Source organism: Bactrocera neohumeralis, chromosome 3, assembly GCF_024586455.1.
Source record: "Bactrocera neohumeralis isolate Rockhampton chromosome 3, APGP_CSIRO_Bneo_wtdbg2-racon-allhic-juicebox.fasta_v2, whole genome shotgun sequence".
Lineage (NCBI taxonomy): Eukaryota > Metazoa > Arthropoda > Insecta > Diptera > Tephritidae > Bactrocera > Bactrocera neohumeralis.
Window position 1 is genome coordinate 68,430,187 of NC_065920.1, and position 19,782 is coordinate 68,449,968.

The window sequence follows — 19,782 nt, forward strand, 5'->3', positions numbered from 1 at the left end:
TATATACAAATATGCATATACAGACACACATACACATACCGAAACATGTGATTGTTCCACACATACAGACTCTTTCAGTCTCACAAATGTATGTACATATAGCATCTCACCCACACAATGGTAATATTGCCAACTTCCGCATCACTACTCGACTGATTAATGCCATATGCCACTGGTACCACTTGCCAAGCACCACTTGCCTCATGCCACATTTGCCAAGTTGTTTGCATATTTACTCATTAAACCCACTAATTTGCATTGCTGCTGTTGCATTGTTGCAACTACGTACAAGTATGAGCATCTGCTGCAACAATAGCAGCATACTCACAACAACAGAAACAACAACAAAGATTCACGGTACGACCCGAGCAAATGATGATATTTATGTAGAGCTTACTGAGGCTGAGTGGCGCTTCTCCGCTTGTGACTAATTTCATGAAAAGCGCATACTAACGCATTAGTAGAAATTGCTTTGCTTGCATTAAATGCTGTAGTTGTGTATCAATTTGTAATTCATAACGGTCCTTGTATGGGAATTAGTTGTGTTGAATTTGTATCCTTTACATTTTTATACCCTGAACAGGGTATATTAAGTTTGTCACGAAGTTTGTAACACCCAGAAGGAAGAGTCGGAGACCCTATAAAGTATATGTGACCTGGTCTACGAAAAGAGAGCTAACGTGCGAAAACTAGTTTTCTGGGAAACAGCTGTTAAAAATAAACAACTCGTTTCGTCAGTTTCTCGTTATCTCATTAATTGTTCTCCTTTCCAGAGGCTTCAAGGACGTCCAGTAAGTGTTATTTTTGGTCGGAATATTATTGTAGTTCATCGTGTAAGTTGCTAGTGTGGAACATTTAAAAAAGTAACACTGAAGAAGTGACGTTTACTCTAATACCGCGCCTGCTGTTGTCTTGATTTCATTCGTCTCTCTTTACGGATGTTCTGTTATCACATTTGTGTAAGTGTTTCTGTTGATTATCGTCTTCGCATTTCGCATGAAATGAAACATGAGTGTTGATGAGGAGTTCAGTGCCGTATACGGACAATATTTCCATGAAAATGATGATGAAAACAATGAAGAGAGCGATTATGATGAAGACGAAGTATGTGTATCTCAGACAGAAGATGATACCGAACAAACTTTTGTTAAGATTGACCTGTCTGTTGTTGAAGTAAAGGAGGAGAAAGGTAGTAAAAGGTGAAGTAAAGGAAAAAGAAATTCGCAGACTGTGAAGAAGTGCAGTCCTTTAAGCTTCTGTTAAAACCTATCGATCCTGAAATGCCGAAAGTTATACAACCAGCCGGTTTATCTTTGGAACGTCAATGGTACATCTATCACAATCTTCGCAGCTTAGTTTCGGATATACATATCTAAAGTAGATATTGTGGCTCCATTGCCGAAAGATTTGCCATCGAAGAAACGGAAGGCAAAAACTAGTGAAGATGTTCTCAAACCAGACGAAGAACCAGGTTCACCTTCCTCAGGATCAACACGTAAAAAGATCTCAAGGAAAACGACAACAAAGAAAAATACATAAACTACTCAGCATTATTATTTTTGGCCCGTAATACGTTTTTCTAGTGTATAATCCTGTCTTTATAGCTTATAATTCAATGTACATATTTTGTTCATTACAAAAAAATTATATTTTTTCGTATTTTTACTCTTCTTTCTCTACATTTTTAGGGAACTTTCAAACAAGTTTTGACTTTTTGGATTCTATCACGTGAAAAAGCATCTCATCTTCCATCCGAATCAACTAAAAAGTGAAAATTGATTTTTTGACACCTAAGCCCCCTTTCCGTAGACCAAGTCACATATATATAAATGATCAGTATGCTGAGCTGAGTTGATTTAGCCATGTCCGTCTGTCTGTGTATATACGAACTAGTCTCTCAGTTTTTAAGATATCGTTTTGAAATTTTGCAAACGTAATTTTCTCTTCAAGAAGCAGCTTTGTCAGAACTGCCGATATCGGACCACTATAACATATAGCTGCCATACAAACTGAACGATCGTAATAAAGGGCTTGTATGGAAAACTTTCGCATTTGACGTGTTATCTTCACGAAATTTGACATGGATTACTGCTTAAGGTAATAACATAATCTCCGAAAAAATTGTTCAGATCGGATTACTTTAGCATATTGCTTCCATGCAAACTAGACACATAGGTACTAAAAGAAATGTACCTGTGAAGGGTATATTAGCTTCGGTGTAGCGGATGTTAACGTTTTTTCTTGTTTTTATTGTGCATTGGCAAAACATTAAGAAAAGTTACATGAAAAGGCTGTTAATTCCTATGTTTAAAACAGTTTCTTTTATGAAAGACGCACACCAAAGATAGTTACAATAAAACAAGCGCTTTCCACAGTTTCTAAGAATACAGAATTTATACAGAACTTCCTGAATTTTCTACTTTGTTAAGAAATATTATCTCGTTCTTGGTTATCCAAACTTTTGAATCCATTTTATGTTATATTTTTTTTGTTTTGAACAAAATCGTTTTGAAGTTAACTATATAGTAGTATGCGGGCAGTCATTTACTCCACTTTACAATCAAAATCCGACTTAGCCTTATTAGATTATCTAAATTCATATATGGTCTAACCTTGCATATATGTACATATGTGCATAAATGTATATGTTGTCCTGTCTTTAACTCAATCAAATTATGATTTCGAATATTTCGACATGAATATTCTACTTTCGCTCTTTTTCACTGCTTCATCACAAGTTAATGCAAGCAACTTAAAGTGAGTTTATCAGCAGTCGAACAGTTGCTAACTGAACAGAGCAACACGTGGCAAAAGTTCAGCTTGCCTTAACCAAAGAAGTGGAAACACATTTACCGAATGTATACAGACATATGAATGTATATATATATGTACATATATGTTTTGAGGATATGTGGGTAAAGGTCCGAAATAACAAAGAAAGTTTTATATGTATGATATATGTAGGTATGTTTGCATGAATTCAGGAAGTGAGTTGTCAGGCACTTTTATGTTTTTATACTCTCGCAACAAAGTTGCTAAGGAGAGTATTATAGTTTTGTTCACATAACGGTTGTTTGTAAGTCCTAAAACTAAAAGAGTCAGATATAGGGTTATATATACCAAAGTGATCAGGGTGGCGAGTAGAGTTGAAATCCAGATGTCTGTCTGTCCGTCCGTCCGTCCGTCCGTGCAAGCTGTAACTTGAGTAAAAATCATGATGAAACTTGGTACACGTATTCCTTGGCTCCATAAGAAGGTTAAGTTCGAAGATGGGCAAAATCAGGCCTACTGCCACGCCCACAAATTGGCGGAAACCGAAAACCTATAAAGTGTCATAACTAAGCCATAAATAAAGATATTAAAGCGAAATTTGGCACAAAGGATCGCATTGGGGAGGGGCATATTTGGACGTAATTTTTTTGGAAAAGTGAGCGTGCCCCCGCCCCCTACTAAGTTTTTTGTACATATCTCGGAAACTACTATAGCTAACATAGCCAAACTCTATAGAGTCGTTTCCTTCAGGCATTTCCATATACAGTTCAAAAATGGAAGAAATCGGATAATAACCACGCCCACCTCCCGGACAAAGGTTATGTTGAAAATCACTAAAAGTGCGTTAACCGATTAACAAAAAACGTCAGAAACACTAAATTTTACGGAAGTAATTGCAGAAGGAAGCTGCACCCAGGCTTTTTTTAAAAATTGAAAATGGGCGTGGCCTCGCCCACTTATGGACCAAAAACCATATCTCGGGAACTACTAAACCGATTTCAATGAAATTCGGTATATAATATTCACCGATTTCAATGAAATTCACAACCAGGTATATAATTCTCTGTATTATCTTAACAAAACCTGATGACATGTACGATTCGGAATATTTTGGGTGAAATCGGTTTTGAGGGAAAACTTCGGAGAACAATTCTTCCAATATAACGCTTTATTTTGAATTCCATCTGATGCCTTCTCTGTATAACATTTCCGACGGGCTATTCCGGCCGAAATGCTCGAAAAAGTTGCCCAAAATTGTATATACATTTAAATGAAATTATCTTCAATGATGAAATAAAGAACGGCAAATAAAAAATATATATACATATATTAGGAACAAAAAAAAAAACGGTATTTGGAAAATATGTAAATGACTGATAATGAAATCTCGATTATCACTTTATCGTGCGAGAGTATAAAATGTTCGGTGACACCCGAACTTAGCCCTTCCTTACTTGTTATATGTAAGTTTTAATTTAAACATTTTTATTTTCATATATTTTCATATACTTCGATATTTAGTTATTACTTTTATTGTTTTAAAGGAGTGTAGTACATTACCTGAAGTTTTCTGTTTTTACTTTCTCCCCTTTCGCGTTACTTTCATGTTTCAGTTCATTGCTCGTGTTTTTATTAAATCCTGTTTTATGTTCTTGCGACAGTGGGTCACTGGGGATCTGAAATACATTGTTTCAAATCGGAATGCGATTGCAGCCCCAACTCTTTCACGTTTTCATAGTAGCAGGTTACGTTGATGCTATTCTCCACACTCGCTTGTTGGCGGAAATAAATGGCGACAAAACAGAGGTGAAATAATTCAAATCTCAGTGTGTGAGTGAGTGGAATCGAGAGACATTTTGGAGACTTTAGCAAATGTAGAGCGTAGTAATGTGAAGAGAGAGAGAGAGTGGTGCATGTGTGTAGGAAAATATTATTGGAAATAGTTGGCCACTCCAAAGTACTATCTTTTGCACTTATTGCTCACACGCCTAATGTGCTCTCACTTGCGTGCTCTCTGTGACACTGAAAGCATATACTGTAGTTCTCAGCTGTTTTTTCCATGGACTATGCGTATTTTCCAAATTTTCCCGGAATATTTTAGCTTTTGACTGAAGAAGATTTTAGCTCCAGCGAATCTCACAGCTGGCTTAGTTACTGCAAGACGCGCGTCTAAACGGTCGATGGAACGGAAAAACCTAAAACTCAAAGCGAGCGCGTCTCGTGCACTTAATATTTTTAACATAAATACACGCTTATTTGGACTACTTCAACAGTCGAGCATTGTCTAAAAGCAAAAACGTGTTTCACTAACACTCGCTTGCTGGTGTGCGTGCATGCGTGTGCGTGTGTTTGTACTAGTTGCTGCACAATTGCCTTTTGAAACAAAACAGCGAGCACTTTCGCTTCACACAATGTGTTGTTGCCAACGTGCTTTCCGGTCGCCCATTGAGCGTAACGACATTTAGAGAATTTGTGGGCGTACGCGGCGTATGAGTGATACATTTCTTTTGTTTTGTTATTATTTAGCCAAATACATTTGTAACACAGAGTGCACAGCATGAAGTGAAACTGTAGAAGACAAAGCAATAAGCGTTTTTTGTCAAAGATTAAGAGCAACCAACACAAACAACGACAAAAAATCAAAATTAAGCAACAACAAAATTGAAAATAGCTGAAGAAAATTTCCGAAATCAGCGAAAAGAGCACGAAGATAGAAATCTTCGTTAAAATAGAACAAAAACAACCAACACAAAAGTAACGGTAAAAGTCTCCGGTAACTGGTACATCACCTAATCTGCCAACGCTACGGAAGTAATCAACGCTAACAAGGACAATATGACACGCTTTCGACGAATTGTGGTAAGTTATGTGGAATAATTGCGTCTCATTTGATCCAATTCTGTGTTACAACGTCAACATTTTGCACAAACGGCCTATTAAACGCCTATTAAAGAACTTCGTGGTTTAGAGAGGTGATTGTGAAAAATTTTCTACACGGCTAAAATACATTAATTGTATCAACCCTCTGTGTCCAAATAAGCTCTGCGCTTGCTTAGGGAAGTAACCTAGGATATATGTACATATGTGAAAGGTTGCCTGATTGCTGAAAAGTAGTATAAGAAAATATTGATGTTTCGTTTCCAAACTTTCGTTATAAGATTCTTCATGTTAAGTTAAGAAGTTTTTAAAACTTCTAAAAAAAATCATTAAAAAAAAATTGATCAATATTATTGAATAAAATAATGACACAATAATTTTGAGTAATATAATTGCACAATGTTATTGAACAAATCATTTAATAAAAGCTTATTTAGCTAATTTTAAATAAACAGCCATTAATCAGAATACAAGAGCACATTAATATTTTTCCGAAAAAGCAGTCTAGGCTATACAAATACAAAAGATATTCTTTGTTGATTTGTTTGATTTGATTTGAAGACGGTGTTTCAACTCCAGAAGATTTTTATAAATTTGTCCACGAAAATAAATTATCTACATATTATAGAGAAAAGTATAATATCTTAGGAAGAAAATCATTTAAAAATATTATGCAATAATATTGAATAAAAATACTGCACAAAATTATTAGACAAAATTATTACACAAACGAATTTAACAAGTCAGTTAATTTAAATTTGCCGACAATTCTAAACAAACGGCCATAAATCACAATAATCGAATAGAACAATAATTTTCTGAGAGTCTAACTTAGCATATACATACTAATATGTCGAGAATATTGTGTACAATAGAGTGATTAAAAAAAAAAAAATTTTTTTTTCGTTTGGTACTCGGAAAAATAGGTTCCTAGACACCTCTAAGAAAGCCTCTCCAAACATGAGTTTTTAATTGTAACGGGAAGGTCCTCCTACATACATTTTTCTATTTTTTCTTATTATCAGATAGAAAAATTTATATCTCGCTTCCAACTACTTAAACAAATATCTTGTTCCTTAGATTTTGTAGGAAATTGAATGCTCTACAAAAAAGGTTTATTATGATTTTTTCGTAAACCCAAACGTTTAAAAGATATTAACAGTTAAAGTTTGATTATTTTTGGGAAATTTTTTTTATTTCTTATGAATTTTATAACTCAATGAAAAAAAATTATTATGAATGATGAAACTCACAATTTTGTAGGAAATTTACTGCTCTATAAAAATGGTCTCTTATGATTTTTCGATTAAGTTAAGCGTTTACGAGATATTCATCGTCAAACATCAATGCATATTAGGGTGGATCAAAAAAAAAATTTTTTTTTTTTTTCGTTTGGTACTTTGAAAAATAGGTTCCTAGACACCTCTAATAAAGCCTCTCCAAAAACCTATTCATAATAATTTTTTTTCATTGAGTTATAAAATTCATAAGAAATAAAAAATTTTCCCAAAAATAATCAAACTTTAACTGTTAATATCTTTTAAACGTTTGGGTTTACGAAAAAATCTTAATAGACCTTTTTTGTAGAGCATTCAATTTCCAACAAAATTTTAGGAACAAGATATTTTTTCAAGTAATTGAAAGCGAGATATAAATTTTTCTATCTGATAATAAGAAAAAATAGAAAACTGTATGTAGGAGGACCTTCCCGTTACAATTAAAAACTCATATTTGGAGAGGCTTTCTCATATTTGGAGAAATTTTGAGTCAATTATAGAAAACTAATGGTGTTACAGCTAGGAAACTTCCTATTTTTCCGAGAACGTATTTTTGAAGTTCCAAAAGAAAAAAAAAAAAAATTTTTTTCTTTAAATCTTTTTTTTTTTAATTTTTTTCTATTTTTATTAACAAATTAACCGCGATTTTTTTAACTAAAATTGCGCTTTTTACTTCCAAGTGCTGCAAAAACTAAAAAAAAAACTTTTTCTGATTTATCTCGAGAAAGACATCACCTTTAAGACGCATATCAATTTTTTTGTTTCAGATGATCCGTTAACAAGTTATAATGTACACCGCTGCACCACACCTAGGCGCTTCTGGAGAGTCACCGCCACGGGCTTATTTATTAATATTATTCATTGAAAAATTTGTCTAATATTCTTCAAAAGTCGTACAATAATATGTCGTTAAATTTAATAAAGTTATATTACTCATGCCGAAGCAACAAAAAACACAAATATATCTTTTTCTTACTTTCAAAACCTTAACAGATCCGTTGAAAGATCTTTATTACAAAATAAGATGGCATTTACCAATAAATGTGGGTTCGGCCCTGTCTTTGAGAATTCAGCAGAAAAGCAACAAATATAGCAGGAAAGAAACACCATTTGAAAACAGTAAATATAAGAAAACTTTGCAAATACATTTGCAGCAGCAAAACGATATTAATATGCAAAAACACACACACACCTACATACATATAAATGCACACCATTTTTATTTGTGTGCAAATAAAGAATGTTATTGTCAAGGACAATATGCCAGCGCCGTCGTCTAATGTTGCCACTCAACAGTGCGGCTAAGGTTAAGGAGAACGGAAGACAAGATTACTGGCGCAGGCATTCACACACACTTACGAATACAAGCAGAAAAAACACATGCCAAAAGCTTACAAATGCGATTAAAATTAAAAAAGACAGGCCAGCTGGCAGAAAAAGAGGCAAAATGGCGTCATTAGCATGACACTATGTCAGAGCGACGCCAAGGCAGCACACGTGTCATTGGATGGAGCTCTTCCATCGAATGTCAGTGGCTGACAGCAGTCTTTGCACAGGTTGTTATTATTACTGCGTTTGTTTTTTGTTGTTATTATAATGCCATGTCAGTTTTTTGATTGCCGCCTACTTATTTGGTTATTTATGGAAATGAAACTTTTGATTGTAATATTGTAATTGCGAGTCTTACTGAGCGTAATTGCTTTGACAAATGGAGGCAACTTGTTTAAGGAGCAGATTTAGAGGCAGAAGTGGGACTTTGACAGCGAAAATGTGGCATAAATTTTTGGGTTTAATGAGTTGTCTGAGTAAAAAAAAATATTTAGTATTTATTTTCTTTTGTGCTTACATTTTCTTTATCTCAGCGCGCTGGCTATGCGTAAATTACATTCATTAGACATCACTTACTGTGAATCTTTATTCCCAACTAAGGGTTGTCTGAGAAACAGGTATGATTATAGTACATTTACTAAGTGAAATTATGTGCGTTTACAAGCAACAGCATTCAAATTTTTTGTGGGAGACAAGGCGTATGAGTGACATTCTGAAAGTACTGAGATACGCTTATATAATTTCGTGTTTTTGAAGGTCGACTTGGGTCGCCGTTGTTTAGCCAATCAATATTAATGCCGACAGGCTTACTCTATATTATAGAATTGTGAAAAAAAACTTATTACCAAGAACTCAGTGCTAATGCAAATAGAGCTAGTCTCACTCTACTACTAAAAACGTTGCATACATTTGAGCGAGATTGGTGAAATTAATACTATTTTAAAACGAACGTTACTGATTTGATTGAACTGAATTGAATAACAAAATATAATTTTGATTACATATTTAGCCGGTTAATTTGTTTAAAAGTCCAAAAACATCTGGTACGGACAATACTCGGTCATATATTAAGTGTTGATATTAGGCTTTAATTCCGTTTAAAATAATGTGCCAGAATTAACACACTCCTTCCCTTTCTAATTCCAAGTTGAATTCGTTTTGCCCAAGGAGTTAAATTTTAACATCCTAAAGTAATAAAACTAAAATGTTGCCTACCTTTTGGCGCTTTATTTTTTTTTTACCTTGTAAGCTAACAAAACTAGCTTCCTACTGAAGAAATAATAATTTTGTAAAAACTTTTTTATCATAAAATACTGGTATAAGCGAATTTTCAACAAAAAAATAATCATTCCAATTTTTATTGTTTATATGCGCAGTTAAATAAAACTATCATTGAACTGTCTTTGTTTTATGTTTTTCCTGCAATAAATTACTTATAGGACGCCATAAACAGTTCAAAGCCGCTTTATGCTCTCGTTTTCATTTGCATTCGCATAAAACCATTTGTAGCTCGCATCTGCTGCGTTGCAACGCGACAATTCACTTACTTATTCTATGAGCTCACAACTCTCAAGTTTCTTACCTCTGCCGCTGCAACCTGCAACGTCTTGCATTTTCTTTTGCTTCATTTTCTTACAACCCGATGCTTATCTTCCTTTGAACTGTGGCAGAGACCAGCAACAGATAATCAAATGCCACAACAAGTGGCTTGTTGCTTTCACTTTTTACACTTTATTGCGAGCAATTTTAATTTCATTCTTTTACTGCAATTTTTTGCTATTACTTCTCTCGCTTGCTTTACTGTCCTCCTTCTTCTTTTGTTGTTGAACCGGGCGAATAAAAATTTGAATTGTTTTCTTTTAATATTTTGTCATGCTGCCATTGTAAATGTAACTGCTGAACTTAAATGTTATTCTCTCTCTGTCCCACTCACTCTTGCCGCTGCTCTCTGTGTGCTTTGTGTTCTCTGGCTTTACAATGTTTTGCCATCGCTGATGGCTCTCATTGTTCGCGCGTTACTTTTTTAATTGAATCGGCGTATTCATGATGTGTTGCATGTTTATCTTACAAACGTCTTTCGACTAAATAGTATTTTTTTCGAATTTTAGTTTTAATTAAAATGCTTTGTTACTGTTTGTGAGGGATAATTTGCAGCTATGCTATTAAAAATTTAAAAAACTACTACCAGTGCCGTCTTAACTACTAAACGTCAAACTTTCGTTTTTTTATAAATGTTTGTATTTTTTGAAGAATCAAAATGCCTGATTTCCAGAAGAGACTACGGAAAAAGGTGTCTTGGAGTGAGGAATATTTTTCTTTAAAAGAGTCTTAAATCCACAATCCAAAAAAATTGATAATTAAAAGAAATGTAGGAAATGATCGAAGGACGAAGAAAATTTAAGCTATTATTACTATTACTATTATTATTATTAAATTTTTTATTACTGTTATGATTATGTAAAAATATTTCTAAGAAAGTCTTGTGAAAATTTGAAGTTATTTGTTCCTGCGTTTCGGAGAAATTTTCCGATTGTGAAAGCACAGCAAATGCATACTGCTGACGTCCAAATATCCATCTAATTCTGAAAATTATTTTCCTTCTCACTAAAAAAGGAGAATACATTTTTATGTTTTTTTATGAAAGAAGTTTTTCAATATTGTTTTGTTAAGACTACCAATTCTCTGAGTTCAGGATTCGTTGTCATAATTTTCTCTTAAGTGCTCGTTTTGGCATATTGGCTTTAATAATGTACATTGCAATTCGAATATCAATCAAAGTTATAGTAAAAATTGCTGAGAAGAAATCTATAGCTTTTCGAGTAACAAGACCCGTCACATTTATTAAGTTTAACAAACAATAAAGTTTGTTTTGTAAAATATTTTAGTTTTTCATGTTCATCTTGGCCAGCCCTGCGCAGATCTTTCTCTGTAACACCCTGAATAAAACGTCGGAGTTAAACTGAAATTAATATATAATTAATCATAATATATATATGTAAGCTGTAATACAAACTGGTCGATTTAAAACAAGTTAAAATTTTTTAGATACATTTATGCTATAAGGAATGCACCTGTGAAAAGTATTATAGATTCAGTGCGGCCGGTTTGTTTTTGTTACTATTTGAGAAACTTAAATTACCTTTTATAGGCATCCATCTCCACCACTCTAATAAGAACACATACACATACACATACACAAAAATTCTGTTATCCAAATAATTATCAGAACATAAGAACGAAGTACCTCTTACGAGTTGTTGACCACAAATTATATTTTCTTGGCAATGTCGGTAGTCAAAATTATATTGCTAAGGCTTCAGGGTTTTTATATTGCTAAGGCTAATACTTTCAATCATGTCCTTTATACTGCCAAACATTTTGCAACAAAGTGATAAAACTTTTACATCTTATATCTTACAGTTCAAGCATCAGCATTATAGTGAACCGAATTGTGTTCTGCTATTGAAATTTTATTGGTTCGATTTAACTATAAGAGTAATTCTCAAAACCAAAAATGTTTAAGTTATTAGTGATTTACTAAATAAAGTGATAGGATTAACATTTTTTTCATTTGTCATCTAAATAAATGTTTGAGCAGCGCATACTTCATATTTATGTTAATCATACGCCACGTTGCACTTAAATATTTTGCAATAAATGTGATAAGACTTAACAGATAAGCCTAATAATACAAAATTTAAAATTGCCTTGCATAAGTTTTAAACACGTTATAACTAACAAAGTTGCAGGAGCTGTGGTGAAGAAAACATTATAGGGTTATATTACCAAAGCGATTAGCAGGTTTTTGAAAGCTGTAAATAGATATCAAACAACGTATTCCTTAAAAAGCAACAAAGATGGGCAAAATCGCGCAGCCCACAAAATAAACCGAAAACCTATAAAGTGCCATAACTAAGCCATAAATAAAGAAATTTCAATGGCATAGGTACTATTTTTTTTTTGGATTGTGGCCGCCCCTTAGTTTTTTGCAAAAACATTATAAATTTGACGCAACGTTAAATATACAGTTCAAAAATGGGAAATCGGATAATAAGCTCCCATACAAAGGTTATGAATTAACGGACTAACAAAAAACGTCAGAAACACTTTTCACGTTGGCAGAGTTTGATCCATTTTTTTGCATATATGTATCTATTTATATGCTTATATGCCTTCTTCCAATATAACGCATTTTGAAACGATGCTTTAAAATATATACATTGCATGCCAATGATGATATGTAAAACTTTACACAAATACGGTATTTGGAAAATATGTAAATGACGGATAATTAAATTTCGATTATCACTTTATCATGCGAGAGTATAAAATGTTCGGTGACACCCGAACTTAGCCTTTCTTACTTGTTTTATATATTTATGTGTGGGGTTGCAAGCACTTGCTTCGCTCAACAGCAAGTGAGCAGGCTAACACAATGGCGGAAGGAGAAATATCCACATATAGTAAAACGGAACAGCGACAACGGAAGTTTTGGAACAAATATGCAAAGATAACGAATTTTAGCATAACATGGCATATGTGTGCGTGTATGTTTGTACATATATGAATGCTTATGTGTATGCTTATATTTTTGCGTAAGAATGTGAGTTAATATTTCCTTCAGCTTTTACTAGCTGACTTTAGATTCTTTAACGCGTGAAAAACTTATACGCATAAGTGTGTCTTTGTGAGGGTATCTGCATATTTTTCGTCTACATTGTACATGTGCACGCCCACTTGCCACTTCGATTTCAAATTTCGCTTGTACTGCCTGTCAAGTCATGTGCTACTGATTTTCCGTTCCTTTCAAGCCACTTTCGCATTACAAATTTCATTTTTCCTATACAAGTTTCGCAGTCGTTGGCAATTCAAGTCTTCCTCGTCGTCGGCCGTCGCTCTTGTAATCGTCAGTGTGGTTAGCTGTCAGTGTGACTGCCACTTGGAGGCAAATTATTTCAACTGCTCGTTTTTTTGAAAGCCTGAAGTGGCGCGAAAACTTGCAGTCAATTAGCTTGCCGACAGCACTGCATATGTGCACAATGCCGTTATTTTGCATTATTTTTATTACACCATTAACATTTTGTTTTTTTTCGGCGCTTTCGCTGAGTTTCCTTGTTGCTTTTGTCACTCTTGCCAAGTGTCAGTCAATCTTCGAGTTGACAGCTGCTGCGACGCATGGTAAGCCAATTGGGGATGAATCTAACCAGAAATGTATCTGCCTCTATGTGCAATATGGCAAGCGGCATGAAATGTGCATTCAGAATTTTCATTTACTCTTGTAAATATGTGCGCAAGTGGGTGAAGACAAAAACAAGCCAAAATCAAACAACAAAAATGTATACTGGAAATTATTTTCCAAAATACCAGTATATACATACATATGTTTAAAACATACACATATATGTATGTCACTAAGAACCTTTCGCTATTTTATATACATTCTTTTATGGCTGCAGAAATTAATTTTCAACTTTACCGTTATCTTTTGTAGTTGAAATGCTTTTCTTGCTTTATTATTTTCGAAGTTGTAGTTGTTAAGAAATTCCTACCTCGTTTTCTTCCAAATCTTCTAGAACTGGTAATCCATGAATTCATTTCACGAAATGACTATGTGTTTGCCATAATTTTCATACTATAACATTCGAATACTTTCCTATGTTTTACTCTGTTAAAAATATTACTAAAGTATAAATAATACTTTCCACTAGAAAGTATTGAAATATTTAAAAAAGTATAGAAGTTTTAAAAATATCAACAAAATGTTAATTTAATTTTTTATTCGAATTTCCAATAAGCGAATACAAATCTTCACAACCGAGTTTTCACTATTTCTACACTTGTTTGAGATTTGATGGTTTTGGTCCATAAGTGGTCGAGGCACCCATTTTCAACTTTTTAAAAAACCAACAAAAATTAATATTTTTAAAAGTTATATTTTTTTTTTCATAGTCGGTTAACGCACTTTTAGTGATTTTCAATATAACGTTTGTATGGGTCAATTGGCATTTCATTAATCCGATTTTAAGGTCATTTTTGAATGTATTGGAAATCGGTCGTCGCCTTTTGGATAGAAAACGTTCTAAAACCAGTGTCCTTGCATGGGCAAATGAAGTTTCCGAGATATGTAAAATAACACAGGGGGCGGGGCCACGATCAGGGGAGTAAAAAATGCGTCCATTAATGGTTAATGCGAGTTTTAGTCAAAAAATCAGTGACAAGCGCCGACCAATGACACTTTATAGGTTTTCGCGCATTATCGTGCAACAGGGGCCAGGACCCATGCCTCACGGTATTTCTTATCGAGCCAAGGAATACGTAACAAAAGACGCTTCATCATGATATTTTAAAACACAGCATTAATCGTTTGACCAGGTGGGACGAACTCTCGGTGTACAATACCCTCGGAATCGTAAAAACAAATCAGCATTGTCTTTATTTTTGACTTCTGAAGACCACCGACTTCTGATCGTCACAGAAGTCCTCACGACTTTCTTGGAATCGCTTAAACCACTGATCACTTTGGTATATATATCACCATAAACTTTTTTAGTTTTGAAATGTTTCAGTGAACGTTTGTGAAGTTTAAAATAAAATTTAATATTTGCTCTTTGTTCAAAACGCATTTTACTAAAGTTTAAATAATACTTTCTATTTAAATATAATGAAATATTTAAAAAAAAAGTATAGAAGTTTTAAAAATATCAACAAAATATTAATTTAATTTTTTATTTGAATTTCCAATAAGCAAATACAAATCGAGCTTTCACTATTTCTACTTCTACTTTTTTACGCATTTGATTTCAATGTATATATAACAACAGAGCCGAGAGGAGCAGTGATCACAAGGTGCTGTGTCAAACAAAAAATTCGCTCAAACTACAAGTAAGGCTAGTTGAAGCATAAACTAAGTTCCTCTTCTCATTCAAATTATTTTTTATTCACAGCCTGTTTTTCATTGAGGCAAAGTGTGTTAATGGTCTATTTCGAAATTCGTGGAGTTCGTTAGCTTCAATCGGTTTATTGCAGAGGCTTTGTTCTACCTCCCACATACAGATATAGCATGCTGATATTTTCAAAGAACCAACTGTAGTATGCAATAAAAGCTGCCGTTATTAGTTTTTTGCTTTGTATAATTGAAAATTTTTTAGTAGCAATGCTCCAGTTTGAATTCTACAAATTTTCCAGATGCACGTACCATAATCAGGCCCAACTCTCTTTATTAACTGCATCAGTTTACAGAGCTAACAAAAAGTGTATCTTCATGTGTACATATAGTTTTCATCACCACAACAATAAAGACTTGGAAATTCAAGCAAAGGAAGAACATAAGATACAATACAACAAATAGCTGAGACAACAATGCCACCAAACAACAAAAACATATTGTGCATGACTGCAACTGACTGAAAATAGCAACAACAAAAATAACACCAATACTAGCACCAGCGCAAGCTGTCACTAAATGAACACGCCATATTTCTTCTTTTAAGAAAAAAGATACAAAAAATTTCAAAGAAGAAGCAAAAAAGCGGCCGAAAAGTTAAAAGCAGCAAAGTTAAAAAGGCAAAGCCTAAAAGCGAACAGACACAATGCAACAATTTGTGTAAAGGACAACAACATAAATAAGTAGTCATGTGGGTGCTGATCCGAGTAGCGCTCAGCTGAGTGGTTCGGTTCCTAAGCACTCGGCGCGTCGTCGTCGTAGTTCAACAGCAGAACTAACGCCAAATTGGATTGTATGGCCGCGACGGCAGTTGAGAATAAATGGAAACTATCAAGCAGAACAAATGGAGGCGGAGCGTGGCAAAGATATATTCGCGTAAAATATGGAGGCGTGTTCACATGCGCCAAAGGACTGCCGTAGACAGTTACAGCAGCACACCCTGAAGTGTAGTTTACAAAAATAAAGAGAAAGGGGATTTATTAGTCGTTATGATTGAAAAATAGAGTAAGTTTATTGTGGAAAATAGGAAGATTGGGTAAAGTTTGATTGTAGTTGGACATGCATTTATGGGTGCCTCAAATTGGTTCAAAGTTTAGAAATGACAAGGAGGTTAGATACAAACTGAACTTCAAAGAGAGTGAGAGGGAAGAGTCCACCAACTTTCCATTAGGAAAGCATAGAAAGATTATGGAAAAAAAAAGATTTGGTTTGGTTAGTTGGAAGAGTTGATCCTCGCGCAAAAGGTATAGATCTTACTAGGACAGCTATGAACGTTGGTTCTTTTCCAAATCTCCTAAAAATGTTTCATAAGATCCTCATATGTCGAAAGAACTAAAGGAGTTTAAAAAATTATTTGGTGTTATGAAATAGATAGAGAGGTGGATGCATTATTTCAAACAAGGTGGTGAACTCTACTTTTACTTGCTCCGTCAGCAGGGCCGTTTCGCTCTTTATGTGGAATGTTACGCGATGAGATGACGCGAATTATATGTAGAGTAAGAAAAATATATATGTGTGGGTTCTGACAGTCAAGTATACTGTTGTGGCGAATTCCAAAAATTCTACTCCCTCCTTAGTAGGCGAGATCTTTCAACGTAAGCAGGTCCAGTCCAGTTGCCAGACTTTACTCGGATTCCCAGAGCTTTGAAGACCTTTACAGGATTGTCCAATCCCAAGCTGAGCCATTAACATATGAAATTAATTTAACGATCTTTGATCTCTTTAGTTTTAAGACATTTACAATCTGTTGATATCTAACAAGTTCTGCCCCCGGTATTTCCTCGAGTAGCATATCGTTACTATGAGCCATAATAATTGATGGTGCGGCAAGAGGTAGGTGAATCCGTTATCAAATCCACACGAGTTCTGATAAATACACGTTTTCAGACAACTGTATAACTTGCTCGAAATAATTTCTGGAATCATGAATACCAGTGGTATGGGATTGAAATATCCAACCTCTTAAAATTGGTATTTAAGTGCGTATATGTCCCTCCAACAAACGTAAAAACTTGAAGGTTACAATTACGACCTCTGCTTAGTGTTAAACAGTTGATGTGTATCCGGAATACTATATAAAGCTTAATTAATGAGCTTTTCCGTTCAGTTCTTACTCATTTCTTCAAAATGTAGACCCAAGAAAGTTCAGGAACCGAGAGATTCGAACCACTTGTCATCGTAGTTCATTTTCAATATAAAAGTAAGTTCTTCTCTTTGAGCTTGCTGAATTTTGTGTTGCATATCGGCAGATAACTTTCTCAAGTTTTGTTGAAATGAATGCCTAAGGTAATATTCTAATTTCAATTTGTATTTTAGATGTCTATATGGAGCTTTAAAAGCCTTCACCCATATAATTTGAAAACATTTGTTAATATTCTAACTATTATAGCACATATCAAAAATAGCTTGATGCCACACAAATAAATGTTTTTGAAAACATATTCTGCGCATTGCTTTGCCATAAATGTTTCATATTTGGAACTCAAACCCACACTTTCCTCACTTCCACTAATTCCCTAGCCACAATTTATTCAACTTTCACTTTCTTGAGTTTGGCATTTGGCGCTCGGTCCAAAACAAATTGACAAAGTGTGGTGCATTAACCTTCTTTAGCATGGTCGAGTGAGCGTGAACATTGCATAATGTGCATGTGAGTGTATATTTGAAATGGTTAACTAAAGTATAGGCAGATAAATGAGTGTCTTCTAGGCAGTGATTTAGTAATTGCGCCTACAAGCAGGCAACGAATAAAAAGTGTCTGTGCCGAATTCATAAGCGTACAAGCAAATGAGATTAAAGCGTCTTTTTGGCGAAATGCTGGAAATTGTTGTTATTGTATCGATTTGATGGTGTTTTTCTTTTATTTTACTTTGAGCTCGTAGTTAGCTTTGGGAATATCAAAATGTATTTCTATAGTAGGTTTGCCAAAGATTATATATATTTGTATCTGTGTATTTGGAATTCAAGTTAATTTTCCAACATTTATTGCCCTTAATTTGTTTACTTCTTAAATCTTTTTTGAATTTTGGGCACTACGCACAAATCCAAACACAGACACACGTATATACCTTATACTGTCCTTGGAAATCTCCGTGATTTCGGCAGCAATGATCAGGCTGTTGACAGTGATTGGAATATTGGCAATGGCAATGACTTGGCGCACAGATGGCGTGTGGAAATTAAATTTGTCGTTATTGAAAGAGAAAGAATTAAATAAGCGAGTAAATGAAGTTAGGTAATGAAGATATGTATTTTTGTCATTGTAGAGACTGTTAAGAATGTTTTTCCGAACATTTTTTTTTTTTGATTTATATGGACACACTTCGAAAGCCGGAGAAATAGAAGCAATCCGCTAAAATATATGACCACTCCCAACTCATTACACTCCCACGGAACCACCAGGTAAGGTTCTGATTCTCGAAATCTTTGAATTTCTCCGAAAAATCAAGTCTGGTTTTTTGCATTCTCTTCAAACTATTTTCGGAGGCCATATCTCTGCCAGAAAATAGTTGGGAACACCGGTCAATGGGTATATTCAGTCCTTTGTCCTAAAACCTTATTTGCTTTTTTAGTGGTTGGCAATGCCGTAACTAAAGGCAAAGCGAAGAAGGAGAAACGAAAAAGGAGAAAACAGCTGATCAAGCAAAACAAAACGGCAGATTAAAATTAAGTGCACGTTTTGTTTCGCTGTTATATGTTTATATGTATATGTGTCATTGCAGTGGTGTGTGGGTGAAGATAGATTGTAAGATTTTCATGGCGAACAGTGGTATAAATAGTTTTTTTTTTATAAATTAAAGCCAGCACGAATTTTTTCCAGAAATTTTTAGATTTTCTTTGATTTAAATGGACATACTTTGGAAAAGAAATAGAGGCAAGCACGACATATGACAACTACTTTTATAGTGATATGTAGCTATGATAGCTACCATACAAGCTGGTCTATCAAAATCAAGTTCTGGTGTTTTGCATTAGCTTCCCAAAATAAAAAAAAACATATGAAACCTACACATTACCACATGAATTATCAGAAGCATTACCATATCATACTCTTTTTCACAAATTGATTTTAATTAATGAAATGAGCTGTCATCCAGTCAGTCGCCGCTGTCAAAATTGAAACTACTACCACGGTGCCTTCAAGTTGTACTAAAATGTACTAAAATAGCAATAACTATCAGTTTCCATCAACCCTCGCAATACTTTTAATTCGCACTTAATTATCTGGTAATAATTGCAATTGTAAACTCTTAATACAACTGCCAATAACGTTGGTCAACTTGAGTTAAATTAAGTATCTCAAACTTAATTGCTTTAATTCTAGTATGAAAAAGTAGTATAAATCGCAGAGAGAGAGTTATATACATATGTGAAGATGTGCGTGTCAGTGCAATATGTCAACGGAATTCTCGCATGTCAACACGTCATTGCCATTAAACGATCAAACATCGCGAGTCGCGCAATAAATCAGACATTAAAAGACATATATATGCACATGTATGTATGATATTGGAATGCAGTAACAATGAAGAACTAATAGTTGCTTTTATGGAGTGTATTTGTTGTATGTGAATGTTTAGATAC

At 34.2% G+C, this 19,782-nt stretch overlaps 1 long non-coding RNA gene across 9 annotated transcripts in view; it reads left to right on the forward strand.

Annotated features, from left to right (window-relative positions):
* Positions 1–4,913: 4,913 nt before the first annotated feature.
* Positions 4,914–19,782, forward strand: part of LOC126753590 (uncharacterized) — a 51,970-nt gene continuing 37,101 nt past the window's right edge. For 7 of the 9 annotated variants that reach the window (XR_007666180.1, XR_007666179.1, XR_007666185.1 and 4 more), the window contains exon 1: positions 4,914–5,631. This is a non-coding gene — a long non-coding RNA (uncharacterized LOC126753590). Of the gene's footprint in view, positions 5,641–19,782 lie in introns of all 9 variants that reach the window. The other 2 variants (XR_007666188.1, XR_007666186.1) reach the window with 2 other exon arrangements.